At 40.5% G+C, this 8182-nt stretch overlaps 1 non-coding gene across 1 annotated transcript; it reads right to left on the bottom strand.

Moving 5' to 3' along the window:
* Positions 1 to 7871: 7871 nt before the first annotated feature.
* On the bottom strand, positions 7872 to 7978 carry LOC127099228 (small nucleolar RNA R71). Its single transcript, XR_007793757.1, has one exon. It is a non-coding gene; the product is annotated as a small nucleolar RNA R71 (small nucleolar RNA).
* Positions 7979 to 8182: the final 204 nt, after the last annotated feature.

The raw sequence follows: 8182 nt of genomic DNA, 5'->3' as shown, positions 1-8182 counted from the left end.
GGTGTCGGTAAACATCGAGTCCCATTTCAGTCATCGGTAAATGTCTGGTCGTCCTTTTTTTGGTGTCGGTAAACACCATTGTTTCGGTGTCGGTAAACATCGAGTCCCACTCCAGTCATCGGTAAATGTCTGGTCGTCCCTTTATTGATGTCGGTAAACATCATCTTTCGATGTGCGTAGCATCTATCTCTTTCCCCAGCTCATCCGCTGATGTCTGGTCACCTCTCCGTTGGTGTCGATAAACGTTGAGTTTTTCCTATTTGTCCGTCGACGTATAGTTGTATCCCTTCCCATTCAACCGTGGATGTCTGGTCACCTCTCCGTTGGTGTCGATAAACGTCGAGCTTCTCCCGTTCGTCCGTTGACGTCTGGTCAAGTATTCCCATTCATCCGTTGATGTCTGGTCACCTTTCCGTTGGTGTCGATAAACGTCGAGTTTTTCCTAGTTGTCCGGTGACATCTAGTTGTATTTCTTTCCCCCAGGTCATCCGTTGATGTCTGGTCACCTCTCCGTTGGTGTCGATAAACGTTGAGTTTTTCCCAGTTGTCCGTTGACATCTGGTTGTATATTTTCATCCCAGTCATTGGTAAATGTCTGATTGTTCCCCAGCCAGAGATCCCCAGTAGAGTCGTCGGTAAACGTCCTGCCTGGTTTCCGGTTGCAAATACTTTTTTTCCCCTCCCCAGTGAAGTGTTCATCCCTCCGTTGGTGTCGATAAACGTCGAGCTTCTCCCTTTCGTCTGTTGACGTCTGGTCGAGTCTTTTCCAGTCATCTGTTGATGTCTGGTCACCTCTCCGTTGGTGTCGATAAACGTTGAGTTTTTCTTATTCGTTCGTTGACGTCTGGCTGTATATTTCCTTTGATAACAAAATCAAACTCCCCAGTAGAGTCGTCGGTAAACGTCTTGTCTGGTTACTGTTGCAATTATCCTGTTCATTTCCCGCAGAGTGCAAATTTCTACGGTTCTTCGGTATTCAATCCCTGTTTACCTTGAAGGTCTGACAACCGTTGCTCTCATCCGTTCAGGTTCCCAGTTGATTGAATAGGGGCAGCTGTAGCACCTCAAATTTGCACCTCCCATTTGTATATACATGTCATTTTTTAGGTCATTAACATTGCATTCATATTGCATAGGCCATCACATCTCATCAGGCAAGACTGGTCAGGAGATTCAACTGTGCAAGCAAGCAAGAGCATTGTCCATGAGATCAAAGCCCTAGGGTGGTTCCCATGAGTTCACATGATTCAAGGATCATTTTGAAGTAATTTGGCCAAGTGTTGAAGGCTCAGAATTCATCAGTCCATGTGCATATCATCTGAGGCCCACAAAAGTCAACAGAAGTCAACTGCACAGTCAACTATGGATTTGGAGGTGGGAAATGGTTAGAGATGCCTCATTCATGTTCAAACAAGTCTCATTTGACATTTCAAACATCAACATTGAAGAATTTGAAGTAAGATCAAGACTTTCCAAAAATAGCAGGTGACCTGTAATTTGACTTTCCAAAAATGGAAAGATTTTGTACCAACTTCAACTCAAGATTACATCATCAAGAAAGCTTCAAATGAAATTTTGTCCAACATGAAAGTTGAAGATCTTTCTCTCCCATTTCCAAAACGTCCAAGATCATGTATTTCTCATGTGTGGTTGAGGAGATCTGGTCCAATCATGGAAAAGTGTGGTTCAAACTTCAAATGGGCATAACTTTCAAACCAAAACTCCAATTTGAGTGGTTCTTTTTGCACTTTGATCCTTGTAACATGTATTTTCCAAGCATACTATCACTTGGCATGAAATCTCATTTGCATAGGCATTGGTTCATTCATGAAATTTTTGGAAGAAAATTGCATAACTTCATGTTGCATGATCATGAGCATACCAAATCAATTTCAAACCTTGCATGGGATGTTTTTAAGTGGGTTTTGGGCCGGAACATGCACTGTTCACGTGCATGAGGGTGCATGAAGTGGAAATTGCATTTTTTGCACTTACACCACAAAGCTCATTAATCTCACTTGCATTTGGCCTAAACCTTTCTTAAACATGATTAGCATGGAGTATATATGCTTAATCATAACTGTTTTGATCAGAATCATCAATTGTAGATCTAGAATCACCAAATTCTCCAAATTTTCTCTCACATTTATTTGCAAAGTTCTTCAAACACAAGCACTCTTCATTAATCCATTCATCATCCTGAGGTATTGTTGAGCACATTTGGACATGAATTCAAGAGAAATCGTGGCTGTTTGAGCTAGGTTCAAGGTGTGGAGCATCCATGGCAGTTGGAGATTCAGCTGACTTCGTGCATTATTGAGCTTCCATTTCATCATCATTCATCTCAAGAAGCATATTGGAGAAGATCTGAAGCGTGGCAAGGCTTGGAAGCACGTGAATCCAATTCTGTTCATCAAGAGGTTGGTTTTTCGACCTCTTTAATTCTCAAAATTGTTGTGATATTCTTGTAGTTCATTGAATGGTGATGAATCTGAGATTTGAATCGAGTGAAATGATGATATATCCATGAAGATATGTCCAGTTAAAGTTTTGATGTAGATTTTAATTTCCTTCGATCCAAGCATGTGTTGATGTTTTAGCATGAAATAGTAGTTGATCTTGCATGTGCATGGTGTAAGGAATCGTTTGGTTTAACTTTGGTTGATTTCTGGACGTTTTGGATTTTTCTGGAAATTTCCAGATGAAGATCTTCATGATCTTCATCGTGCATGCATGATGTTCTTCGTTTTCCTGCGGATTTAGTTTGGAAACGCATGTGTTTTGCTACGGATTTAGCTAGGAGTTCATGCATTACCTGCGAATTCTGGAGATGTGCAGCGCTTAGGGTTTATGACCAATACACGGTCGTTTTGAGCGCGCGCCACAATTCAAATGAGCGCCAGGTTCGATCCTGGCCGAGTCCATATTTTCAAATTGCCATGCATTTTCTCCTTTTCCCTCCTTATTTCACACTTTGGCTCCATTTCATTTTTCAATATTTCTCAACTTCTAAAATTCACAATAAATTGAAAAATAATCCAAATGACCTCCAATTTTTTGCATTATGTTCCTCATTCTATCTACATTTTTGTGATTATCAAAATGCAAGTTGTGCTTAGCTGGATATTTTTTGGTGCTAGAATGTTTGAGTACATGTCCATATTTGACCTTGCCTTGGTTATCATGTTGTGAAATGCTGGTCTTTGATCCCATGAATGTGAAATTTTGCATGCTATAACGAAAAACATTGCTTGACATTTTGGTGTTGATTTGGTATTTTTATCATTTATCATTTCTGTTTTATGATCATGTTAAGTTGGTGTGACAATTTGTGTCACACCTTTGCTTGTCCAACTTGTAGGATGTGTTTGCCATGCCAAATGATCTCCAATTATCCTGATTTTTTGTGTGATGCATGTTATGAATGTTAAGATTGATCATGAATTTTGTTGGAATTATTTAAATCATTTCTGATTTAATTGAGATTTTTCATTCTAGTTGGTCACATTTGAGCTTTAAAATTGCCTTGAACTTCAATTGATCATGAAATGCTTTTGGTTAATGATATTGATGTGAGACATTTTGGAATGTTTCAAGATGTGATTGAAGATGATTCATGTTAAATTTCAAGTTCTGTTTTGAATGTTTGACCCTCTTTTGACCCTAGGCTTTGACCTAGTGGTTTGGACTCACTGTTTGGATTGTGGATTTCAGGTTAAGGTGCACCTTGCCATGATTGGAATGGCTTATTCATTTGAGTTGATTACTTGATTGATGTTGGCTAATATTGAGTTGTTTTGTAGGTTTTAAGAACAAGTTGCTTAAATGGCTTGTGCCTTGCCCATTGTTGCCTAATGCTTTGTCTGTCTGTGCACTATTGCCCGATGACTGTTGTCTGTATGGTTGTTTGAATTGTAAACTGATTGGTTTAGATTTTTCACAGGTACCTAAGTGGCTTTGAGTTCTTTTGAACTTGATTTTGCTTTGCTTGGTTGCTTAACCACTGAGGTATAATTCCTTTGACTTCATGTAGTCTGGAAGATCTGTCCTGTTATGTGGGCAGGCACCTGTCTGAAGCCCTCCTTAAGAGGCAATGCTTGTGAATGTTTACTTTTGTGCCAAGCAGGTAAAGACCTCTTAAGAGGCAATTGGCAGATAAAAGAGATGTGTAATCCATCTCCTGCTACTCAGTGTGTCATTCACTTTGCTCACACACCTTGTGTTGATGCATTGTGGATAATAACCCAAGATCATGTTGTGTCAGTCACTTGTGGAGAAGAGTTCCTACATTCTGAACTCCCACACCTTCTATTTTGAGTCAAGCTCTCCCAGGCCAGGGATAAGAGCTGTGAGGTCTTACCCTCACTTCCCATTTCATCTGCTTCACCCTAACTCTCAATGTTAGGGTTAAGAGCTAACAACACCCTTTTCCAGTTGGCTTGTTTGTCGAGGTTGATATGACCCCTCGACTAAAGTCTAGCCTTGATGTTTGAGCCCCTTGTTGGTGTGTTTACTTCATGCTGTATATGTTTGTGTGGTGTGATTGTATCCCCCTAGGTTTGCTAGACTCCGCGTAGTCTCGTTTGCATGTCAATTAAGGTAGCACGGTTCCTTCGTATAGGACTTCCTTTCTTGCTTGAGCTTTCCTAAAACACAAACAAACATTATCCCCTCTTAAGGACACGTTAACTCCTTCTACTACAGGTGAGTAAGTCTCCAAAGGTCGAGCATCCGGTAGATCGCGTAGTGACGTTGTCCACTAAAAAAACACAAACCAACAAGAATAGTTTAGCCGAACTACGGCAACTCTGATTCTCATGTCCAGATGAGATACGTAGGCACGAGATGCGATGTCTTGTCGAGTTTGACTGACGACTAACACTAATTCTTTTCTCTCGCCCTCGTTGCGATTGAGACCTTCCCTTTCTCTTGCCCTAGTTGCAATCGAGACCCTTCTTCTTCTTGTGTTTGTTTGGAGTCTGACATAAGTCCAGCGATTGGCAGTCGGTTTCCTGTGTCTTGTTTGCTTGTTGGAGTCTGACATAAGTCCAGCGATTGGCAGTTGGTTTCCTGTGTGTGTGTTTGTTGGTTCGGAGTCTGATGTAAGTCCAGTGATTGGCGTTCGATTTCCATGTTTGCCCGTGTGTGTGGAGTCTGACGTAAGTCCAGCGATTGGCAGTCGGTTTCCTGTTTGTGTTTTGTTTGGCGTGCGTTAGCCGAGCTACGAGTGCTCTGATTCTTCTCTGGTTAGAGAAGATACGTATGCATAGGATGCGATATCCTAGCGAGCACATTCCCCGTATCCCGTTTCTTTTGTCTTTCTGTGTTTCTTTCCAGCCTTGTGCAGTGTGTGAGCAGTCTTTAGTAACCTTATCCTTTCTTTTGTGCGTGGATCCCGTCGAGTACGACGGATGCGTAGGGGTGCTAATACCTTCCCTTCGCATAACCGACTCCCGATCCCATCTTTCTCTGGTCGCAAGACCATGTCTTTTCCAGGTTTACTTCGAGCGCTTCCTTTCCCTCCTTTGGGATAAATAACGCACGGTGGCGACTCTGTTGTTTCGTTTTCCCGCCGGGTTTTCGCGTAATGCGACAATAAGCAAAGATTCAAGTTTAGGGGAGTTTGATAACGCGAAAATGCATCAAATATTTGCCTTGATTTACACTCAAAGATCATACCACTTTAGTTAATATTCCGATTATTCTGCAAGTATTCGAGTTGTTTTTGCAGGTATTTAAATCTCCAAGCATTAATGAGCAAAATATAGAAAAGGAAGAAAAAGAAGAAGAAACAAATGAGAAAGCACAGAAAAAGCAGAAAACCAGAATGCAGAATTTGCTGATGTGACGACCGTCACAATCTGTATGACGATCGTCACGACCCAGCCTGTGACGACCGTCACAGGCCCATGACGAGCGTCACACGGCCAGATTCTACGCTTTGAAACAGTCATCAGAGGCACCCAAACGTGCCTAAATTCTCTCCAACAGAATGGATCCCCTGTGGACTCCTTATTCAACCAGTCTTCCTTAATTTTCTCAACTGCCAAGACCTACCAAAGCAATATATAAAGGACATAAGTTGGAAAAGTTGGAAACGCCTACGCTTACGCTCTGCAATTGATTTTTTACAGCATTCTAGATTTTTAGTTATTTTCTTTTCAGCAACTTTGTTTCCGTTGCCTTAATTCATTTACCATTCTTTTTAGAATTCCCACTTTCCTTTTTTCTACCCATTTTCCAGTTAGCCATAGTAGTAGTTTCCTACACTTGGGAACTACTACACTTTATTTAATTTAGTAAGCAATTGTATTGAAGAAGTAGAATCCTACCGACTTGTGGAGGACTGCTCAAGTACTCCAAGATTCGCCGTACTCTATTAATCCAATTGCCAGGTTTTTATTCAATTATTATTATTATTGCCCCGTTATTATTATAATTATGTTTGCCGCAATGTTAACCTGTTTATGCTCTGCGTTTGCTCTATTTAACATGTTCGGCTAAATTACCGATATCGATATGTAACAATTTTGTTGGATGGGATTTAATAATAATCGGTGAAAACTCTTTTTCTCAAACAATCTTTTAGGCTGAGGTTTTTAATTTAAATTTAACTAACTTTGTCACAAAAGTGAGAAGCTATTTAATACGATTTTGCCACGAGAGTGGGAAATTAACTAAGGTGAGAACCAACAATCGCGAGAGCATGAGGGTCGAGCTGGATAGTAAAAATTAGGCATTGAGTTTAAAAATAGCGAGAGCACTTTAAAAGAAATTAGAACTTATTTATTTTCAAAAATTAATTTTAACTTCAAATGGGACAGCGAGAGCGTATATTCTGACTTAAAGCTATAGGCCGAATCAACAATCACGAGCGTGTGAGATAAAGTCTTTTAAATAAATATTTTCTACTGAAACATATTTGGCATTTAAACTATTCAGCGGTGACTTATCGAATCCCTTAAAATTAATGCGTTGCATACTGATTCCTTCCATCAATTCTTTCTTAAAACTAAATTTCTCTTAGATTTAATATTCTGCACCCAAACTTCTATTAATCATTCCCTTAGCTAAACATAGTGACGTTAGTAACACTAGTTTGACCATAGGTCCCTGTGGGATCGATATCTTTTAAAACTAAAGCGACTGGACTGTGCACTTACAGTCAAGTACCCGATAGACTATATTTTATATATAGCCAGATCAGCATCAAGTTTTTGGCGCCGTTGCCGGGGACCTGTTTTAGTCAAATAGTGCGATTCTTTCGTTGCACGGTATAGACTAAGGTAAAAATAAAAACTAATCTTCTTTCCCTTATTTCCCCCGATTGTATGCCAAGTACTCGCTCACAAGGCGATAACTTAGCATCACCAATCCCAGAATTAGAGCGTTTCTTATATGTAAGACGCCGAATACAAGAATATCAACAAAAGTACGATATTCCCGATATCTTCTCTCCTACTAAACCAGAAGAAAAACCAACCATGGCTGAAGAAGGACCACATAATCGTCCTCTTAAATTCTACGCTACCTCGTCCGAACAAGAACCTCACAACAACATTACTGCCCCCGCTATCAATCGAACCAATTTCGAGCTGAAACCCTCACTATTATCAGCCGTTCAACAACATCAATTTGCTGGAAATCCTACGGACGATCCTAATGAACACCTGACCAAGTTTGTGCAGTATGCAGACACTGTAAATGCAAATGGTGTATCTCAAGATGCAATAAGACTGCACCTCTTTCCTTTCTCACTAAGAGATAGAGCTTGGGCTTGGTTGCAATCCTTGCCCTCCAAATCCATTACAACATGGGAAGAATTGAAGAACGTTTTCTTATCCCGATATTTTCTGCCGAGCAAAATTGCTATGCTGAGAGCTCAAATCAACGGATTTTGACAAAAAGATGTAGAATCTCTCTACGAAGCGTGGGAGAGATACAAGGACATGATGAGGATATGTCCACATCACGGTCTCGAAGACTGGGTGATCATTCACACATTTTATAATGGGCTTCTGTATAACACAAGACTGACAGTAGACGCTGCCGCGGGCTGTGCACTTATGGACAAGTCATACAACGAAGCCTTTCAACTCATTGAAAACATGGCCCAAAACCATTGCCAATGAGGAGGTGAAAGAACTCCAGTAGAAAAGTCCCCAAAAAAGGGTGGAATGTA

The sequence above is a fragment of the Lathyrus oleraceus genome, chromosome 6 (assembly GCF_024323335.1).
Source record: "Lathyrus oleraceus cultivar Zhongwan6 chromosome 6, CAAS_Psat_ZW6_1.0, whole genome shotgun sequence".
NCBI lineage: Eukaryota > Viridiplantae > Streptophyta > Magnoliopsida > Fabales > Fabaceae > Lathyrus > Lathyrus oleraceus.
Note: the sequence above shows the minus strand (reverse complement) of the source record. Positions and strands in the feature narration are given on the sequence as shown.